Raw genomic sequence first — 24,085 nt, forward strand, 5'->3', positions numbered from 1 at the left:
CCCGAATGTTAACTGGCATTTGTATAAAATAGCATTCCTGCGAGTGTGATCGGACCGCAGGCTCCAGCTCGCCCCAAGTTGCCTCGCGCAGGACCGAGATAACTCAGAGGACATGTTTATTCTGAATTAGCCTCATCCTGTGTACACAACTCATCCTGTATACACAACTTGTCACTCGGTTAGTGTACAACTTGCCAAACTTTGGAGTTTAGACAACTTTTTGAAATAAATTACGTACTTATGAGCTTCTTGAAGAGGAAATCCGTTGCGTTGATAAGTTCTTACTCTTGAATGGTTTAAATTAAAGTGCTTAAAAATTTACATAGGAGTTCTACTTAAAGTCTTTTACCTATTTGTCTACCTCTATAAATATATTTACGGTAATGTTAAATTAATTAAAATAATAAACATATTGTTAATGGTACGGGAGATCAGATCGCTGTGATCAGTGGCGGCACTGGGTGACCGCGTCCCCGGTGGACCACTGGCTTCATGTAAACTGAAGAGAAAAGGTGACAACAATGAAATTGTGTCAATGTGTAAATGGAGTGGACTCACCGACCGCAGAGATGTGCCCAGATTGATAACACTTTATTACGCACAGCGATTCAGTTTAAAATTTGATTAAATACATTTGCAGGTGTAAGTAGATAATATAGGTAATGGCTAACACATTATGTAACTACTAATGTTTATTACTTAATAATATTAGACTTAAACATCTATTTTGCGTGTGTCTACTTTTTGTACTGTAATATTCTTTAGCTTCTTCTGCTTATTGTCTCGGCAACAAACACTAGAGCTGGTTTCATGGTTTGTCAACGAGGTAGAGGTGTATGGAGTAGTCAGTTAAAACAGCGTCAGTCTGCTTAGCACCCACGAGAATTAAAGTGTATTTAGCCATATATTTGATAAATAATTCAATGATGCTATCACACTCCGGTATCACTTTCCACCGCCCGCCCCAGTACCAGTACGGTCCACAGCGATGGTCCGATACCGGCCGGTACCGTCGGCAGCGGCAGATAGCGTATTGTTGACTCGGAACAAAACACTGAAACGCATAAAAATGTCAAGCTGATTACGATCTGCCTTTTTCACTGATTGTACTTTAAATACGTGCACCGCGGCGTTACCGGTACAGGCGGCCATACAAGTGGAGGACTTAATCCACGAAACAAACAATTGAGTCGATTGAAAGGGAGATCTGGAACTGGTCACCAGTAGTGACTATACTAACACGTGTATGACTACTTCGAACAACCAGATAGGTTGGTGCGAGAGGCTTATCTCCAGCAGAGACTGCGGTTTGGCTGATGATTCTGAGGATGGCCAAGAGAACTAATATAGGTTACGCACGTAAAATTATAGACAACCTAAATTAAATAAGTAAATTTACTGTATACATAGGTAGGTAGGTATATCATATATTTTGCAATTTCTACTTAGAGTTAATATTAGAATCAATTCACGAGGCCTAACCACTTGTCCGGGCGCGTGTACGGACAGCAGCCACATCGGAAGGGCGTTCTGATAGCGCGTTTAATTTATACGCGAGTTAATTTCCACCGCGGCCGGGACCCGAACCCGTTACCGCAATTAACCAGATCTCTATCTGTTTGTTCGACTGTTTTGCTGACCGTACCTCCGAGGGCCAGCAGGCGCCGCTTGTTGGGAAATCTGGATGTGCGCTCAATTCGTTAACGCTAATTGTGCACTATAGGAGGTCATTTCATAAATTGATGTGACAACTCGAAGTCTGTCTCGATGTTGCAGTGGCCCATTCACGGCACAGCCGAGTCCGCGTTGTTCTATGTTCTATAATGTCAAGTGGCTCAACACATCTTGGATTAACTATATGACCAACGTAAAATATAAGTAAGTACGTAAGTTAACAATATTCGTAATATTGTAATTGTGAATCTATGCAACACATCTAGTTATCTGTGTCAATTATTAAATCTCATCAGATGATGCTGCTTATTTATATTAATGCAAAACAGTTATATTTATTACTCAGTCTATTAGTCATTACATAGAAAGTCACCTAGAGGCGGAAAATAATTTGAGTAAGTAAAGCCATTTTAATTTGCATTAACAAGTTATCGCAATTATGAGTGAGACATTTTGATCAAACAAAAAGGCTTTTTAGCTTTTGTCCCCAAACTTCGTACAACTCTACCCTTTTAAGTACATAAACAGCCGGACGAGAGTTGCGACAACTCTGCAGCCTACTTTAGACAATCACTTTTTATGAATATCTAGGTAGGTATATACCTACCCCCTTATTCATAAGGGGGCTGCTTTTTAAAATTTTATAATTTTAGAGTAGGTACGTAAAATTTTATGTTTATCAAAAATCAATTAATTTGTATGATCATGTAAAAACATAATAAAAAAAATTGACTTTGACTGTGACGCCTTCGAATAAATTTAATATTCGGTCATATGTAGGGTACATTTTTTATGTTAAGAAAATAAAGAATAAAGAAAATACATTGTTTATAGGAAATACAATGACTTTACATTTATAAGAAAGTTTGAGGAAAGTTATACCAATGAACGCGATCTGATGAATCAATTGAAACACCCCCTGGTACTGTACTGTGTAGCTTTCATCACGACGAGCGACTGGCAACTTCGCCATCATTGAAATTATAAGTATTTAAATGATAAAAGACGTGTGAAAACTCGTCTCTACTTTTCGACAGGAAGTTTCAAAAGTCAGTAGCCGAAAAAGTGACTCAGTTCATCCTGAACAACTTTTGTTCTAGGACTCTTAAAAAATCGTGAAAAAATACAAGCTCCCTATAGTTCAAAGGCTTTATAATATTAAGAAGGCTTTCATGAAATGCAACGTTTACAAACGATGTTACTAAGTATTGGAAACAATTACTGTCGAAGGCCCGAAGGCTTCTCTTCCGGAAATTTATTCAATCAAAGACTTTTTGCCGAAATCATCGAGCAGCTCCCGTTACCGAGCCAGTTCATTGTTACACTTCATTTCATGTCAAATTATAATTATATTTTATATCTTTGTGTTTATCAATCGTGCTGCAAATATGAAGACTTGCTCCCTTCGCTCTACTCTGAAGGAAAATATAGATCAGCAGGAAAAACAACCCGCTCATTATTATGTATGACATGTATAATTGTACATAATATTATTATGTACATTGTATAATCTAATTGTATATTTACCTACCAGCGCTCAAACACACCATAAGTACAAAACTGCGGAATTCCAAGCATTACCTATTTACATATAATAACAATTTTAAACGAATTTCATGTCTCATTTAACTTTACGAGCATTTTTCACCGAGTTGTATGTTAATCTGATCCTAATTTGTATTAGCTTTTATATCTAGCACCTGTTTTATAAACATTATGCTAATATATCAGTGTAGCAGTGAAATAATTTGAGGGAATTTATTACAATTAGGCGAGTAACGAACCTGCAACATGGCACATATCTTACACAACAGACCGCCATTGTTCATAAAAAATAAATCTGCCTGACAAACAATGCCTGACTATCCGTTGCTGGTAACAACTTTAAAAATTATTAAATAACACAAAAAATAATACTTTATAAGTTATAATCTTAAGAACCATCAGTAGTAAATTGGATTAACCGAAGATAGTAAACCCACAAAGTTCACTTGCGGGTTTACTATCGAAGTTACGAAACTCGACACTTCCCAGCTCCCAGCGACACGACGCGACAAGTCGCACTGTCGCCGGCGACGTCGCAAGTGTGCCGCTTGTCGCGCCGCTAAGCTGCGGTCGTAAACTCAAACGACTTACTTAATAACTGGCTCGAGCGCTGCACTTGACTCTACACTTCAGGGGAAGGAACCCCGGACGGATTATTAAAGGAAAATTTCAGCGTGGAAAACTTAAGACGTGGAGAGATGCTACTTGCTAGTGGTAATACGTAGTCGGATCTTCCTAGCGTGTCGGCGACAAACGAAGGGTTTCACGTATATGAAAAGTAAATCTGAAAAACACAAGTTTGATGTTCTTTGAAAATGATTACAATTACGGTAGAAACATCCTGTAAAGGCACATAATAATAACTAGTAACTACTTATTAGGTTTTTTTAGCTTTTAGCTTCCGTATAAGCTTTGTATAAAGCTCGCACACACTTAGATCTGAACATTGTGCCTATGTATAATTATGTGCTCTCTCAGTAATACACAATAATATTATAAGTATATAAGTTTAACAATTTACATGTTCCTCGTTAAGGTAATGGAAGAGCGGGACGCACGGGTAACGTAACGGCTCATTACTCGCGAGTAAAAGAGATAGATGGAGGTTTTGTTTTCAAAACAATGGCTGGAACAGATTTACGAGTTCAAGTTGTTCATTGTTTCAGGGCTCCGAGCACTACGAAATGGGAGAAAAGGCCATTGCATCTAGTATATCGAATATCGATATATTATTGGTTTGGATAACGATCATCATCATCAGCCAATCATCGTCTACTAAACAATAGGTATAAGCATGTATCGAGGGGAGCGCCTCAACACTAGCCCTCAGCCTACTTCAGCAAAACCTCAACTTTTCTAGGGTCGTGGTCGGTGGTCTGTGCTGTACCTCTTGTGCGTCACTCGAGAGTCAGCTGCTGGTGAAGAGTCGGTCGCTGCTCGTCCTCATTCCTTGTTCCGAGGATCGCGAGCTCAATGAGAAGCTGTAAAAGGAGGGTCCGTTATTTATTCGTTTGTTTGTTTACCTGGGCAGCACTCTGTGAGCGGAACACTTTATAGCTTATTTTGTGCGTCGTAAGATGAAACTTTGATTTGTGAGAATTGTTCAGGGCCCCTACTGTACTACCGGAAAATTTTATATGTTCTGCGAGTCATTTAGAAAACTCAAAGAGAAACAAGAAAAGTTATTTTATGTTATTGTTTGAACTAGGCAGGTACGACTTTTGTTGGTTTAAGTTGTTGACATAAATAAATGTTACAATTGAATCAAAAGGTCTTGTAGCGCAGAACTTTACATACTCCACATTATTTCAATTATGCCTTTATGTTTATAGAAAATAGTTCCCCTCAATACTTCTATCCTAGTTAACATAATGAGCACATATGTCATGACATTATCGGGCGTCCTGTGCGAACACACACATACATTGTAAAATGCATAACTCCGTATAGTTAACTAGCTGATAATGATAACTGCACTGAATTAGCATAACTGAGAGCTATTAATACTATTTAATGAATGATAGTGCTAGTTAATAGTCTACTGGAGAAGTATGGAGGGGTGGAGTTGTTAACAAGTTGATGAGAAAATTGGCATAGAAAAAAGCAATCTCCCATCTTTGTTTACGCGTTGCAAAGGTAGCACTGTCGGATTCTATTTTATGTTTTTGAGATAAAAGTTTGAAACTCACTGTAATATTTATGACAGAGACAATACTTAATCTGTGTAATTAATTTTAAGCAGTAGGCTTATGAGTAAGGTATACATATGGCATGTTATGTTAATCACGCTCGGTAAGAAGAAGTAGGTACCTTAATAAATAAAAAAATATATAAGTATAACAAGTATGTATATAGGGTAGAATCAGTTATTATTATAGCTAATTACACTCACGGGCAATGAAAAAGTTCCATTCACAAAATATCGACACCAAACGACCCCAATTTTTTCAAACATCGAATTTAAAATCTGAAAATAATATTACCGTTTTTAGTTGGTAATATCCTGATAAGTACTCTGTTAAATGTACCAACATACTTCAATGTTGCAGCAGGCGTCATTAATTAATTAAAAATTAAGAGAGCGTTTACCGTTTAGCAGGAATTTGGTGCTTTTCTCAGTGGAACCTTGTCATTGACCGTGAGTGCATTATCATGGTCAAATCAAATGTAAGAAACTGCTGTCGATGAGAAAATTTTAAACCAAACCTATATTATATCCTTTCGAAATACAATAATATTATTATAATAAAGTGTAAAATTAATTGTTACACCGCATCCAAGGTTTTGTTCTGTTCCACAAACAATGGCCTGGCAACGGGTTACGAAACTGACGATTGCAAAAACGCATCAATTTCGATACAGCAATTTACATATCGCATGATAACTCCTCGTTAGCAGATAATAAATATCTTAAACAGTTTGTTTTGTACCTATTTGCCTTATTTTATGCACTTTGATTGCCTTACATTGTTATGAATTATTAAACAATTTAATGAAGTTGCTCCGAAGTGTAATTATGATTAAGTGCTTAGGTATCACTTTTAAAATACATACATATTATCGAACCATAGTTTTATAACCATAAAAGTAGCTTTTTGGGTCACAATAAATTAATTAAATTATCATTATCATAGCATTCAAAGGTACTTATCATAATACGAAATCTATAAACTATAATTATTTAGCTATGGTAGTCATTCAAAGATTGATTTAACCGTTACATAAATTCATCTCCTGTTTAAATCTAATACAATACTGTTCGATAAGAAAGTACAGTCGCAGTAGGTGACGTCACAAGTCACGACCTGCGCTCGCGGCCGACTGTACTCGGGGAACAATGGGAGATATTGGTGAAAAGGCAAAAACTGCTCCGACGTGACTCGTTTCAATAAACGTACACTCATTATGTGTTCCGACCTTTGTAAACTTACCATACACGAACATTGCAATTTAAGACCCTATCACGTAATCATAAGCTCTAAAGTTCAGAGTGGAAGCGTTTTACATTGAAAATGGATCTACCACCGATATTGGTCACAAGAGGAAATGGTTTAAAGTTGAAATTGGAATACGAGTACAGCGTGGGCTCACAATAGGACGAAATTGTAGCTTTGTTTTAAAATGAAATTCGTTCTATTTTTGAATTATAGTTTGACTTTTATGGCGTCAGCTGATGTGTATCGCGGTCGGTTGCCGCAGCCCGCGGGTTCCATTCCAACAAATAATGTTCGTATTTTTTGGAACAACATTATTATTTGTAACTTATTTAGTCTTCAGGATGTTAAATGTTTCACAATTGGAAAAGGCATAAGTGCTTTAAATTAGAATTATCTAGAATGTTTTATATTATTAGCCTGAAGCCTGTTTTTTTACAGTGTTACACACTAGTGCTGGGCTGCTAATCCCAGTCTAGGATCAGGAGCAGTTGCATCTATGTGCCATTATACATGTGTACCTACATCACACATTTCCCGCATCAGTATAATGAATTCAAGAGACCCAATAAAGAGCCTCGGCCCGCGTACGCAACGTCACGAAAAAGTTATAACAACGGACGTGTACGTAGTTACGTACACTACGTACATGTAGGTACACACGAGCCCGCTGATACGCATCACGCTCGATACAGCCTTCCACCACACTGGTAGACTAGCGTGTGAGAAGAGAAGAGTCTAGCAGCTGTGATAATAGAGTACTTAAAGTTTGAGTTTTAGCTTTTGAGGTGGATAAATAAAATAACCAGTAGGTATTATTTAAATAAGTTTTTAAAAAAAAAACTTTGTACTTAAAGGAATGTTACCTTTCAGCAAAATATGGTAAGTACTTTTCTTCATCAGAGTAATTTTATTAAAGCTTATATTTGTATTATAAAACATTGCTTCTACTTTACTACGTGTGCCGCGGTCAGATCTAGATAGCGGCAGCGGCGGGTCGTCGTGACTATATTGGTAGTTTAGAAAGAAAATAATCACCAGATAGCGAGCTCGAGACAAATCATAGCTTTAACTAGTCTCTTCTGTGAACATGGTGATTCAAATCAAACTTGGACGAAAATTATACGGTACCTTGATTTGATTTTTGAGCTCCGATGGAATGTGATAAGTATTGTGGTTTATTTAATCTGTTGAAAATGATGATGATACTATAGACAGATTACAGAAATTTTACATGAAATAAAAGTAAAGTGTGTGTGATTCAATCCATTTTCCTAAAAGACTATTGTTTTACGATCACAACTAACACGCCATTTCGATGTCCTGAAGGGTATGTCTGAATACTTTCAGTCAGCATATTGCGCGGCGGCGGATACAGCAGCAGCAGCGGGGAGGGGGGCAGCGCGGGGTAGCAGCGGCGGGGGATGGGCAGCGCGGGGTAGCAGCGCGGGGGGGGAGGGGAGGGCGGCCGCGCCCCGGAAACACAGCTATTTCATTTCGCTGCACGTTTCATTATTCCGGGACATGAACTCGGCATGAGCTGCGTTTCAGTTTCATGTGAAACGTAATTAGTTTTGCGGGTTCAAGTATTTTGACCCAGTTTGTAGCGGTGACGTCGCCCGCACAAACTTACAATTTGGAATTCCCACTTACCCAATTAAGTAAAGGCAGTTTCGCATTCACTCAGACTTTCATAAATAAGAACTAAGATCTATGTTTATTATCTAACTCTACACACTTGAAAACAACAAGATAATGTTAATGGTCCAGATTGTTCGTTTCTCTACCTCTGAGATGTGTTCCACCGTGGCCCCACGAAGCCCGCACTGTGCACCTGTTAGCAATTTCGTTTTTATACTGAAATTTAGATACTTTATGCAGACTATAGGGAGAAATCGTTTCGGCCATGAATTTCAGAACATATCATCTTACATTTGTAAAAAAGGTATCTCGACCACTTCTCTCATCTAGAACAGCTTCTCCAGCCAGGCAACGTGCACTCACAGACAGGTAATTAGCTACATCCTGCAGTACATTATATACCAGTCCTCCCCAACGACTCCACATTATGTAGAAACACTCGACAAGAAAGGCGAAAACTACTATACTGTGAAAGTGATCCAATGACGCCGGCTAACAAGTTCCAAATGTTTTATTAACCAATAAAATAAACCAGAGGTTTTAACTGAGATTCAACGGAGCGTTTCGATCTGTTGTGACATCGTCGAGGGCTGGACGACTTCCATCGTTATTATTGCGTAATTAAAGAACATTATCGTTTGTCAAAGCTGTTTGTGTTCTCGTGAGCGGTCCAGGTGGATGTGGCTCCTAATTAAACAGAACAGAAATAGCGCCGGCTCTTGGTACCTCTGTTCTATACAAGTTTTTGATTCGACTTCAAAAACTGACTGAGTTCAACCATGTATATGTTTGTTCGCAGTCATTGGATAAACTGATTTCGATATGATTTTCACCATACAAAAACTATTTAATTTGAACATTATACAATGTGTGGGTTGTGGTTCCTTCATAGTAACGTCCAACACAATCGTCAAGGGTTAAATAAGTCAATCCCTTATGTGGGAAACACACAGAAAGCGTTACCCCGGTTTCCTCGGGCTGGTATGTAAAGCGGCTCATAAATATCGCAATGATTCCGTGACACAAAGGCGGGCTTTGTGCGGAAAGGGATATCTTCCACCGGCATCGTCGGATGGAGGCGGGTGTCGCCGGGACTGCCGAGGAACAACGCGGGACACACGAGGGATTGGACATGGATTTTCACAAGCATGTCATTTAGACCATGTATAAAGTTGAAATTAATATCATGTTTAATAATTTGGGTAATATAATTCCCCCGAATTCATAGAGATTTTTGTCTCTTTAAAATAGGTTTACAAATGACTTTTTAATAATTATAGGAATTAAAACTTTTTGACTGACACAAAAACTCTTGTGTTTTCAAATCATTTGTAAACGTTATCTAAACTTAAAATACGGTCTTGCTAATTTCCCCAGTTGTACACGTATATACTATCGTCTCACCCTTTAAGCAATCGGACATTCTACCCAGAAAGTTTTATCAAAAACCCCTCTTTACGGATGAATGAGCAGTGGGCATACGCTGACCGATAGTTGAGATATTCATGTTACTCGTATTTATCAATTCCGTATTTTGTATAATATCAATAACTATACATATTTAATCTGAATATTTAATATATTACCGTTCCATTCTATAATAGCTAAGTACCTCCCTAATCACTACTTCAGTTTTCCTATTGAATTTCACATAGCACCGTAACATTTCATACAATTTGACTAACTAGCTGAATCCGCCTGAAAGTTGCTGGAAAACAATAGCACTATCCCTCAGTCAATTAATCACGGAAAACTAATGTTTTTTTGTACTGATGACCGCGGAAAAACGTCTCGTATCACAAGCAGATAAGTTAGTTTTTGCAATAGGTAGAGGAACAAAGAAATGTACCTGGAAGGTGGGACAAGCGTCGGGATGACAGACGGGGGGGAGAGGCACAAAATAACGCGTTACAAATAAATGTGAAAGTTTTCCTTGCCGCTAAGCGGAGGGCGTCTCTATGATTGATTGGGAAAACTTTTCCCATCTCTATTTTATGGGTTGAGAGTTCTCCTAATTTATAGTTTAGTGTTAGACGGCATGTTGTCATGCGAAGGCCGAGAATTAAAAGAAAAATGGAGTCATTTCCGCCACTATTCCTACCACTAACATAAGTATACACAGGTTATACCTGTTGTCTCAATAAACTGCTTTAACAAAGGGTTTACAATAGTCAGGGTATTGACCAACAACGTCAGAAATTATGTTACTTGTTTAAATGCACAGATATTATTGGATTTAAGCTTATAAGCTCCGTGTAAACTATGCGAAAATTGGTCACCGCCAACGTAACTCCTGGACCTCCACTACGTACGTACCACACAGAAAGTTAAGAAATAAACAAAAGGCGCGAAAAGGCGAACTAGACTAATGAGCTTTTAGTATAACTTAAGTTTTCTGTCATAAATAAGGCTTCAATTATGGCAGCTTTCTGCCAAGTCCGACAGTCGAGGGAAAATAACAGATTGAGGCGTCGGAGCGGCGGCGACGGCGGCGGCCGGACAACATGTGCAGGTGGGGACTGTCTTGAACTAGTCAACTGATTCAGTATTAACCTTAGTGATTTTTTTTTATAATCCGAGAAAATGGAAGCATTAGTGACTTCGAGGGGTAAGTAATACGAGGTATAAAAACGAATTGTATAACATTCACAAGGTATACGCCCATATGATATAAATTTATTAAGTATAACGATCACTGTGCATAACAAACGAAAGGCATAATTACTAAATACATAATTTCGTAAAGAATAACGTTCAAAAAGTATAATTTCAATTGATATAACGATTAAAATGCATAACGTTCATAATATATAACGTTTATAACATATATTCTACAACGGATATAATTATCATAATGTATAATGCACAAAAAGTATAAATGATTGTCGTATCGTAATTTCATTATTATTGACGTTATGTGGGGGGAACGCTCCGCTCCGCTTCGCTGCGCTCCGCTTTGGTTTCGACGAACATGTGCACCTAACACGCTCCTCCTCGCTTTGCTCGTCGTCGCACCTATCTTTAGGTTTTGGTACTAGGGGTTTTGACATTATTATTATTATTGGCGCTATGTGGGGAGACGCTCCGCTCCGCTTCGCTGCGCTCCGCTTTGGTTTCGACGAACATGTGCACCTAACACGCTCCTCCTCGCTTTGCTCGTCGTCGCACCTATCTTTAGGTTTTGGTGCTAGGAGGTTTGACGGTGTTGGGTAATTAAACACAGATTATGTTAGTATGTTTTATGAACTTTATACTAAATGATAGGTATATATTTTAAACGATATACGTAATGTATGTTATACGAATTGATATTAGTCCTCGTAAGTATTATATATTTTGATTTTATATAAAATGTACGTTATACCAATTGAATCTTATACCTTATGAAAATATAGATTTTGTTGTTATACGTAACGTTCATTATATGTTGTGAACGTTATTAATGTGAAATTATACATTTCGTTTTTATACGTCGCAATACGCACCCGACTTCGAGTGTCAACAGCAGCATTCATGGCAAAATATCAAGACAATATTGACAAGACGCGACCTGCCGCACCGCGCCGCACATTCCTTTATTTATTTACGAGTGCCGTGATTTATCTCTGCAGATGTCATACGTCACACTTTCATATAATAAATATTCCACAAAAACCCGGAAAATCCGAGCCTCTATTAATCTCTGCGGTTCTAGAACAACCGGTGCGTGCCTACCGCTGCCGGTGACTGCCAAAAATCTATTTTCTGTGCACATTTAAAATTGTAAATTATATATTTTTATTTCCGAATGCTAAATGGTGCGTGGAGGAATGGCGCCGGTCCATCCCGCGGGAAGTGGGTCAATCGAGTGATTCGTGTGTAGAAAAGTGTGTGTTTTGTAGTGGTAGTGACGTTAATGATGTCGATAAACAACGCGCCGCGTGGCTGGCGGCCATCTTGTGTCCGCGACAACACTGACACGTGCAACTACAGAGACACCTGGAGCTGGAGGTGGAACATCAGAAGGCTGGAGAGTGTGGAGAATACCTACTCCACCACAACACAATGTATTCAGCACTTTATACTTTTGCCATTGTGGTGCTTATTTAATGGCCACGATCACCTACGGGCTGCTGTAATACCAACAATTCTGGAAAAATCTCCAGTCCAGATTTAATTAAGTATTAAGCTAATTTTTTTCATTGTAATGTTTTTGAAGTCAGTTAACTTCAAATTGAACATTTCTGAAGAAGTTAACCTAAAAGTCGTGAAGAGTGATTTAATTAAATGATCAATAGCCGCAGCCTTTAACCCTTGGACATGAATTGAGTAATCTCCGAGATAAAAGGCTGTTTGAGTCCGCGGAAGCTCCTAAACGTTCCCTCTGCAAGTTCACCCCCGGGCTGCCGCGAGCTTTCAGAAATTTCAACAGAAATTCCATTTTTATTAGTGGCTTCATCGCCTAAAGTGTATTTTGACAGAATGACAGCTTGACAGGCGAGCACACAACGAACTGGCATTGACATTTATGTCAAATAAATACACGATCTTTCTGTTCATTGTTTATTGTTTGCCCGTTGTTTAGATAAAGTATAAAACTGTTTTATACTCGACTCGTATCTCATATAGGTACAACGTCCGAAACAATCATGATTTGTTATTTAACCAGCATCATTTCATTTTATCAATAGGTAATCATAGGGATTAGCCACAAATCTTATGAAACATTTTAGTGAGACTTATGGGAAATAATACCTACTTATAAATTAATAACAAATACCTAATTTGTTTTAAAGAAATCTACGAGCGGCTTGGTAGGTACGTACGTAATCGTAAACCATGATGAATGTACAAATTCGGAGGATTTTAACCCTGTCTCTTCGGGAGAGTCCTCGATGCAGATAGAGCACGCGCCTCCGCGCCGAGGACTCGACGACGGAATAGAACGATCATTAATTACACAGAACTGCGAAATTGCGAATATAACTCCGTGAAAGACGTCAAGATTACGATAAAAACAACATTGAAAAAACATGTTACAAATATTATATACGCGATTCCTAACCTTGATTTTATCAAATACCTTATATTTTTTTACTGAAAACAATTTCATAGACTTAATTGAAATGTAACAAGAAATAGGGCCAAGACAGAATTAGAAGCCAGTAAGTTGGTCCTAACTATAGCGACACTGTTAATTTTCATTAGTGAAATTAATTATAAGTTAGTGAATAAGTAGGTAGTTAGTTCATTAAATCTACTACAATACGATACTATAGTTACTGCTTAAACATTTATGTGACAATTATGCAAATTACGCATAATTAAATAGTAAAAGTAAAACGGATCAAAGCTCGTTTAGGTGTTTCGTTTTACTAGGTAAGAAGAATTACTACACGGAGCCCTAAAAACCATTTGCACCACACACACACGGTGCTGGGAGGTCACTCTATCTGACGAAAAACTAAGTTTCAGAGCGCTGCTGTGCGAACCACGACTCTATCTTATTGTATTAAACGTCCCGATTTCAAGAAAGCTCTCGTTCGCTAGTTTTTCGTCAGTATAGAGTGACCCCTCTGGCGCTCCGCCAAGCTTCTGTTGTGCGTCCATCGCCGCTCGCTTTATTTTCACATTCTATTTCAGAATCCCGCGCGAGTGTTGTTGCGGACGAATCCCGAGTTTACGGCCCGCTAATGGGTTATTAATTTACTGGTTAACAAGTTTCGTACATTTTATTACAACCACAGCTAACTGTGAAAGTACCTTTGAAAGGGAGTCTTGAAGAAAGCTCCTTACCCGTGTGTGATCAATGATCATTGCTGATTAAACTAACTGTAGGGATATGTGTATGTCTTGTATGTCGTAGGTAACGAAATTTTTAAAAATATGATTATTATTAATTATTACATGTCATATTATTAAATAAACAAAAACATACCTACACACAATGAATTAAGTACTAATATTTCATAATCTTAAACATAAACATAAACATTTATTCATTGCAACTGTCTTCTTAAATCTTCCAGAGCTGTACTCTTTACTGAACTAAACAATTCTGAGAACGCCGAATGTCCCAATAAACAGTACAGTTACAACCCGGAACACTCCCGCACGCGCGTGATACTCACGCTTTATTAATAAACGTCACTCCGACAGATAGATATTGATACGGGTCAGCACGAGATTTGACACGAGAAATAACTTGAAGTTTCATCCCTCGCGCCCCGCGTCGTGGGAGCACCAGCAGTCCGCAACTGGAGGGTCACTCTATACTGACGAGAAACGACGAACGAGAGCTGACATGCAATCAGCACTAACACGACGATATAGACATAGAGTCGTGGCTCTCGCAGCAGCGCTCCGAAACTGATTGATGAATTAAAATAATAATAATATTGATAAGATAAAATTATTTAATCTAACTAAATTTATTTATGCAAATGCTAAGTCCTCGTCCTTCCTTCTCTTTCCTTCTAATAGGAAATTGCTGTGCCCTCCCGGGTCCATAATGATCGCTTGTTTATTATTTTAACCTTATTTAAGTAACACTAATTATGGAATGCAAAAAAGATTGTATTTAATTGAATTGAAACTTACATTTTCGTCATACACAGTGTGTTAAGATTCTACTATTTGTAGAGTGACTTCCCTCCTTTCTCTTTCAAAGCGTAATTTTACAACCTATGTTCTTTAACGTTGTTTACTAAACTGACAGCTCTAAATGTCAGAACACGGGATTAGTTATTTTGATGTGTACACGTGTTGAGTTTATTTGTTCTGTCCACGGGCAGCGGCCATGACTGACGGCAGCGCGGAGACACCCCGCCGCCTCCCGGCATCATCATCAGCTCAGCCAAATAGCAACAAAGTAACTATAATGATGATTAATTTAACTTCAAAAACAAATAACTTCCGTAGTAAACCTCTTTTTCTTTTTCGAATACAGATTGAGTGCAAGTAGTTAATTATGTAGATTTGTTCACAAAATAACAAAACTAAATTGGCGCTATTTCATTTAATAATGTCATTATTTATCGTGTTTTTGGTACAAAGTCGTAAAAGTTTGGGGGATTTGCGTCGGTCGTTACTGATGTTCCATTCGATTCAATTTTGTATCTGCATGTGTGTGTGCGTGTGTACGCATGTTAGTATCTTTATTGTTGCGGATACTTTTTTGAAAATATATTAGAACCGATTCTTTAACTTTAACGCTGTCAAAAAGTAGTTTTTTTATTCGATTTACTGTAAAAAAAAACCTACATTTGAATAGGCCCCTGATCACGAACTCAGTAATTGACGATAGGCCTGATTTAGATAATTAATTTCACCATCATTACTTTGTTAAGGTTCAGCAACATGCTTATAAAACACCATCCGTTGCCAAAACCAACTTGGCATGGGCTAGTTACAGCTGTATAACTCACAACGCGTGGAGAGCGGGTGGCGAGCAACTCTGAAATGCTAAACTTCACCAGTCCGAGCCCACCGCATGTCTGCCAGACGTTTTAACATTAATAAGGCGATTCCCCAAAGATTTGGCTCGCGGGTGCTGCCAACTCCGTGTCGACACGTGCATCCACACCACACACACACACACATACTACAATGTGTACACACAACATTGTATGTGATAATCACTCTCAATACTGCGAATTATCCACTAATGCCATCGAACTGCCGAGAGCTTTACTCACATCATTACGAGAAGCCCAATAGCTATCTGATGCCATGTCAATATCATACATATTCGATGTTAAACGAATCAAATATTTATGTACAGCAAGGTATATACAACCTACAACAAGCTATGTATGTGCATAAATATGGACTGGAAAAACTTTCCTCTAACAAAATCAATCAATTTTAGAATAAATGCCTCTATTATAATACGTAAAAGGTTCGGAAAATTCCGACCTGGAAATTGGACGGGACGTGTGTTATTATTTGCCGAAGCTTCGAGGAGTATTGCAAACATCAAATTTATTTTTACTCATGTTTTTATCTATGTGGGTCATGGAAATGGAAAGCTACCACCTGAACTTTGTTTTTCAGTATAATGCCTGCAAAACAAAAAAGTGTTTATTTTTACAACATTTACCTACAGAATATTTTCGGACAAAAATCCTCATCTGGATTTATGAGATAACACAGCTTGGCCGTGAGCTTCGCTTTGACTTAAAAAGTTCACCCGGCGGGGGAGTTCTAGGAAAAGTATTGCCTGTGTGTTTATCCAGGATGTCAGCTTTCTACATACGTACATATCTAACTGCATTGACAGAATTGGTTAAGCTACGTGAAAGAGCAATTAAAATCCATCGAACCATGCTTTTTGCAAACTTTCGCGTGTAATAATATTATTAGTAGGATGTAATGCTCAATGCGTACCTATGTACCTAATTACTTTTAAAACATGCAGTCTAGGCCCTAGTCTAGCTAGGACTAAGAAACATCTCAGAGTGACCATGCTACCGAGAGGGGTCAGGTTCCTCTGTCCCCACATTTCCCCACATCCATTCAACTGTTTATTAGGAAGAATTCTGACGCTTAAAAAACTAATCTTGTACTGGGTCAGTAATACTCGTATTTCGACCTACTCCTACGTTCATAATGAAAAACAAACTCGTCCGTTTCGCAATAAACATAAAATATAATTTATACCACATGCTAATTTATGTAGACATGCAATAGATTTAAAAATAAACAGAATAATTGTATAACGTGACGGCAACATCGTACATGAATATTAAATTAATTGAAATTGTTTCTAATTACCTATGTTATTAAGTTGTTTTATTATCGAAGAGAGCAATTTGATTAGAACAATGGGAGTCGTCGGTACATTCGGTTGTTGCGAGCTCGACTATGCTAATGGCTCGGGTTTCTGTAATTTGCATATTATTTTGTATCTAAGTACCTATCACGGATTGAATCACTAATGACTATTCATAATGGGATGAAATTGGACTCAGTTTGAATACAGTTACGTTTGAGAAATAATTTAAGGCATAGAGTTAGGCAGTAGGCGGCCAGTGTTAATACCTACTTACAAAAAGTGGGGCCCTAACATGCTTACATGAGCTGACATACAGATCAAACACATATCTCCTCTTTTTTCTTCTCCTAACTTGGTAGAAAATGGTAGTCCTGTGGGCTGTGAAGCGGCGCCATTATTGTGTGGCTGCTGCTGCATCGATTGAGATCCGCTGACACCTGCCTCGCAGGGCTGTCTCTTGTACGATGTCATCGTACTTGTATCGTTTGTTATTCCTACGATGCGAATAGCGTTTTTCGAAACTGTTACTCACATTCGATACAAACATACAAAATACATAAGTACTTAGATACAAATGTGGCTTAAGTAAGTAAATACATCTAAGCATACATAATTATAGCATAGTAATCTTATATAGAAAGTGTATATTACATAGAAAGTGTATATAAACACATGCTAACTTACTTTTTATTTATCCCCGAAGGAAAAAGAGGGGTGTTATTTTTACGTGAATATTTTTTTGTGTTTGCAGCCCTAGCTCCACGTCAATAGACAATATAGAGTGTGCTCCGATCGCCCTTTGTCACCGCCAGCATCACTCGAGCACCCCGTACGTGTGACCACTCACCCTGTATACACACAGTCACACACACGCGCAGCTTCAGTACAATATATCACACCTTTTAGCAAATTGTTTTTGTAATCTTTCAACGTGATGAAGCACCAGGGACGCTGTTGTTGGACCTTGTGGCCTCGGAATAAGGGTCACCATATTCCAAATATATTTTTATTTAGGTGGAGCTTGAGTTTATAAAGCGACCACGATGAGATTGATTCTTGTAACAAGAATATTTTATCAATAAAAGGTGTCATTTTGATATAAAAAGAAAAATGCATTTTTTATATTAAAATGATCGGATATTTTTTGAATTTTCATGAAATCTTGTTTAGCCAAATTTTATCGAAAAATCATGTTTAGTGATGAGGCCCAATTTCCACCTCGACGATGGTAAGTAGGTATAATGTACAAAGAATAGCTTTATAGCTATTCCATATTACGGATGTGAGTCCATATTTTATGACAAGCGGATGCGTTACCGTGGCGTTACCACCATGATACCACACACCGCTATGTTATTATTATTTATAGCGGCGTAAATAATAAAATATCACTCAGGTTCCATCCATTCAATATAAAGAATCCACAACGTTCTATGGTTTCATCAGATGTTGTGAAAAGTAATGAAAAAACTACATTTAATAAAGCAGAGGGGTAGAAGTCATCCATTTGTCGCAAGGTCGCGCCGTGTGGGTGTCGCGACACAAAGGGAAACAGATTTTCCCTCTTCAGCGGGATTAGGGTTGCCACTTGCCAGCGACATTACTGCGTATCACGACCTGCATAATTGTGGCCAGATAGTTTGAATATTTTTGAGAGGAATGACCCTTTTTCTTTCTTGAATTTACCAATGAAGGTGGAATGTTTTGTTACAGATACAATGTAACCCTCAAACTCATAGACCGTATTGCAACAAGATTAAAATTGGCTTTGAAACACACGAGTTACGACTACTTACGACTCTTTAGGTTTGGCAAAAAGTTGAAATTCAAATGATGATGGGCACAAATATATGGAAGCTGGGACCATCACCAATAAATATGAGTGATATGTCGTTGAAAAGGTATTTTTTGCAGAATATGAATAATGGAAGCGCTAGTCCTGATTTACTGTCCAATTAGAATAATCGTACCTTGAAAGTTTTTATATTTTATTTCTGTAATTTTAATGTTTTTGATATTTTTTCACATTCATTTTTAATTTTTATAACAAAATGATCATCATTCATTAAAATATTATATTTCTTTATTCTCTCAGTAAATAAAACCAGTTGAAAGTAATTTCTCCCATTTTGATAATACGTGTTTACGTGTATTGCGCCCGGATACGGATTTGTCGTCATAATATTTTTTTGCTATCTTGAAAAGAGCTATCCAACGATGTATGAGTCATACAGTATGACTCATCTTTATTGGACATAGGTCCCAAAACGCCCATTGTCATTTAACAATATCAATTTTAAACCTATTTTAAAGTGTCAAAAAGCTGTGGCAAGTTTTGGCATAAATTTATATCTGGGGGCACGACAGTGCCCCACCAAGTCGAGCAATAAAGCACGGCCGTACCATCCTTTTCTCGAAGCAATTCAGGCCATTTTCGACCCCCTGTAATTTCGTTGTGGATAAAACTAGAAGACTGAATTTTCACTAACCATGCAGGCATGGTAAAGACACGGTATATTTCAAATTTCATTAAATTTGAACCAGTAGTTTAAAAATTATAACGGGTCAAAGTTTCTTAATTTTGTCACTGACTCACTCACTCACTCACCGATCATAAAAATTCTAAGGCACTTCTAGCAGACCTAGAAGCTTCAAATTTGGAATATAAGTAGTGTTTGGTGTATGAATCAAGGGAAATCTAAAATATTTGGGGGCACGGTAGTGCCAACTCGAGTAAATTTTTTCAATTTTGGTCCAGTTTTCTAGATAGGTACATAACTGCTTAAATAATTTCATAATCACATAGCTGGGGGCACGGCAGTGCCCCCACCAAGTAAATATAGGCGTACGGTAGTGCCCCTGCCAAAACGAGCAAAAAATTCCCGTCATGCAAATTAAATCCGCAAAGGATGGATTACCTACCTACGGACAAAGAGGCTACCAGTGCTACCACTTATAGTCAAATTTTCTTAATGTACAATGAATTGGAAACTAAGGTTGAAATTTAATTAGGGAAATTTGATGCAGTACGAAGTATCAAAGTTACGTTTATTCATTACGTATATATACATTACGTAGCCAAAAATAAAGATTCTTGATTCTTATCTCAAGTTTGCGATTTATGTAGGTAGGTACTTACCAAACTAATTTAACGCACCTACGTACCTAGAAGGTACCGAAAAGAAAAAAAGTAGAACTGTCTACAAAATACAAAAAAAAATGAGATCCCATCAAAAACAATACTTGTCAAAAAAACCAAGTCTCTTAACTCAGTTGTTCTACGGTAAAAAGTTGTGAGATCCATGTAATACCAAGTCTTATCCACGCACGCATCTCAAACTTAAAAATCTTTAATGTTTTATATAACATGGATCTCACAACTTTTTACCGTAGAACAACTGAGTTACGAGACTTGGTTTTTTTGACATTTATTATACCATTATTGATTTAGTGTTCTTTTTCTATTGATGACTGCGTGACTGATGTGTCTCGGGACCGGGATAGACAGAGGATACATTGGGACTTGGGAATTATTCTTCAAAAACTTGAAAATCGATACTTTGACTATATATAAAAGCTAGGCTCTAATAGGGTATCGCGCATGAAGTGTTCTCTCCAGTTTAAATTTTCCTACGTGACAACCCTAATGTATTCAGTCCGTCCCTATTGCGAGAAGCAGCTCTTTGTTGGCTGATGGAAGCGGATCCGACCCGGGGGGGTTGCTCTTGCTTGACGTAAAATGAAGTTTCGAAGCGCCACCGTGTCATACCATGCTAATGGGTACGTTTAGTGCAACGAGATAGAGTCGCGGTTAGCGTAGCAACTCTCCGCAGCAAGCAGAAGTAGACCCCCCTGCCCCCGGGGCGGCCACTAGTGTACACGAGGGTCGTGTTTACGCAAATTCGTAGAAGAAGCTTTACATACACGAGGAAGTTCTCACTTTAAACTTATATACTTACCGAGCAGTGTATAACAATACGTACGCAAACACAACCTTATTACTACTAGGTTTGATCTCGTTAGAGGGGTAGGTAGTGATCCCTAATTGGATTGCATACGATTTTGTAGTCTTTACTGAAAAAATACAGACAAAAAACTCGAGTAGGTATATACGTCTGCAGTCTTCTATCGCATGATCGCGGCGCTATTACACATTTATTTGCAAGTCAACTTTCACGCACACCACCTCTATAGCCTCGTATTTCGTAACAACGGTACCGCCGCGGTTATTTTTAGACAATAATTCGTTGTAATGAGTCATGAGATTAGTTCCGCTGATCGCCGCGGCCATGCCTGTTGCCATGCGACCCGGCGTGCCCCGGCGGCGGCGGCAGCGGCGGCGGCGCCACTTTGATTAGAAAGTCCGTGCAGCGACCGACGCCCAAACGGCCACACTTTCCGATTAGACGCCGCTGTTACGCACGAATTAATAAAGTTGTAACGTCCGAATTGTTAAGCTCAACTTGTCGAGTTTGATAGCCGTGTCACTTTACTGGGAATATCGCCAATAGACATGAACAGTGAACCCCCAGCACACTGTCTGGTAACTGGTAAAATATAATGGAATAGAATATCTTTTTATTGGACGTTAAATTTTACAATGATTTGTCCATTGTCCATATTATAATATTACTCTACCAACATTTCACAAAGGCCCCGTCTGGTATTTAAAATGTCTCGTTTACATGAATGCTCACATACACTTGAGATGAACTTCAGCACTGAAAAAGCCGTATTACTCCGCCTGCCACTAATCGTTAGTCTGTCTGTACTGTTCTTGAGAATTGCCAAAAGCGAGAAAACTTGAAGCTCGAGTGCTCAAGGAGGTTGCTAGTTGAAAGTTGACAGACAGATAGACAGACACCAGGGGAGCGGAAATGTCGCAAGGACGCTCCAAGGGTGGAAAACCAGCTCCGTTTTAACGCCGTTTTAGATACAATATTGAGACAATAGCGATCGCCCATTATTATATTTATATACAAATTCCTTGTCATTTTATCATAATATTCTCAGCCATAGGACGTCCACTGCTGTGACTAGGCGATCCGATCGGAGGCGGCCCGCATCCAGCGCTTCCCCGCGGACATGACGAGATCGTCCGTCCATCTAGCTGCCATCCCCTGGTCTATTGCTCATACATAAGTACCCTCTACCCACGGCCTGGATATTGCCTCGTGGCCCTCATTCATATAGGTACATAGCTACTATTGATCACACAACCGTAACATGCATGCAGAATAAAAAACCTATTGTAATAAAAAGTTTAATTATCTACCATAGCTATCTATAAAATTATAATTAACAATAGGTAAGTACTTAATAAAAACACGACAATAAAATATGTTTTCATTTTCAAAGTGCTACTGCGTACTGCGACTTATCGGAAAACTAATAAACACACACCATTCAAATTTAAAACCTACCACTTCAGGCACTAGGTTCTATTTCATAAGCTGTTTCAGTTTCAGAAGCAATTTGAAACATCAAGCCATGACCTAGCCAATGCGCAATTCCTTGCGGGCGGTACTAATCGATAGTTCTAGCTGCTAACTGAAGACCTTGGGACCTGCCGCCAGTGCCTAGTGCCAGCCTGGCTAGCGCTACCTACCGTAACGTACATTTTATTGACCGACGTCGCAATTTATAGTCACGTTTCATATTTCCCACTTGTTATTTTATTATTACTGTAGGCTATATAGTCTGGTAAGTATGTTGTTTTGTTACTGCGGATGACAGTAACTGCCTCAAATATGTATTATTATTATGTTTTTACGAGCACTTACCTACTTAGTTAACTTCACAGTTCATTGTGAAAAAAGAAGGTTCAAAATGTTCAAAAACACTTACTGGACGGTATTAGTTTATGTAATTAGATACATTGTTCAGCATTAAATACTAATCACAAAGCCGTGGCTATTGACGGCTGCTATTGATGAAAACTTTCACCCAGTCAACTATAGAACTAAACATCTATAACCACAGCCGACAGCAACAGGCTTCTTGTCCCTCGTTACTTCACAAATTAATTACATGTAACGTGGCCGTCCTACAATTACACTTACATTGATGTAACAACATAAATACAGTAGACAGTAGGGGCAGGGTACTATTACTATTTAATTTCACTCTTAACATCTAGGTGATAAGAAGGCAAAGTAAACTTTATTGTAAAAGTAATGCCTCTAACTCTGAAGGCAAGAACGTTTTACAAAGGTTTTATGTAACCAGCATGTCACTAACTCAGTGTGGCCATAATAAGTCTTTTAAGTGCCTACTTACGTACCTACATATAATTGTACATTGTATTTTTATCAGAATTACTTGGTAGATGATATCAAATCAGCCGAAGAAGACCTATAAGTTATAAAACACCTTGCAATGATGGTCCGAAATCGTCGAGTCCTAATCTTGCATTAGTTTCTTGCCCCTTCTACTCAACAACAACAACACCCCTTAGGAACACTGAGGCTTGAGTTGAGTCCTTTATACAGGGTGTTATAACAAGGGTAAATACTTATAGTAAGCCGAGAAGTGAATCAGGGGCTCATTCTAAAAAAAATGCACTACGACTTTGTAAATTCGCGAAAAAAACTTTTTATACCAAAAGTTCCAAAGTAGAAAAAAAAGAAGAGCTGAGTGACCTCCCTCTCCCTTGAGCTTACCATACCACTTGCATTGCAACTCTCTGTATATTCCTGTTATTTCATACACGAATTCACCTATAAAGTGCCAATTCCCAGATTATTAATTACAAGTTCATTTGTTTGCGTCGAGCAAACGAAATCAGATCTCCCCACTTCTCGGAGCGGGTAAACACCACTTATTGGATTTCTCTGAATCGGCCCAATAGTAGATAAGACAACTAATTTACTAAGGAGCCAAGTAGCAGGAACCCGGGACCGCGGGGTAGAAAGCCATTTAGATGCAACAGCAGATACAAACTGGTACTGGGACTGCATCCTGTGAGAGGAGATTCTGTGCATAAAATCTCCATTGACCCTTACCCAACCACCCGCCACAAACGAATATGAGCTCT

This window comes from Plutella xylostella, chromosome 3 (genome assembly GCF_932276165.1).
Source record: "Plutella xylostella chromosome 3, ilPluXylo3.1, whole genome shotgun sequence".
In the NCBI taxonomy this organism is placed as follows: domain Eukaryota; kingdom Metazoa; phylum Arthropoda; class Insecta; order Lepidoptera; family Plutellidae; genus Plutella; species Plutella xylostella.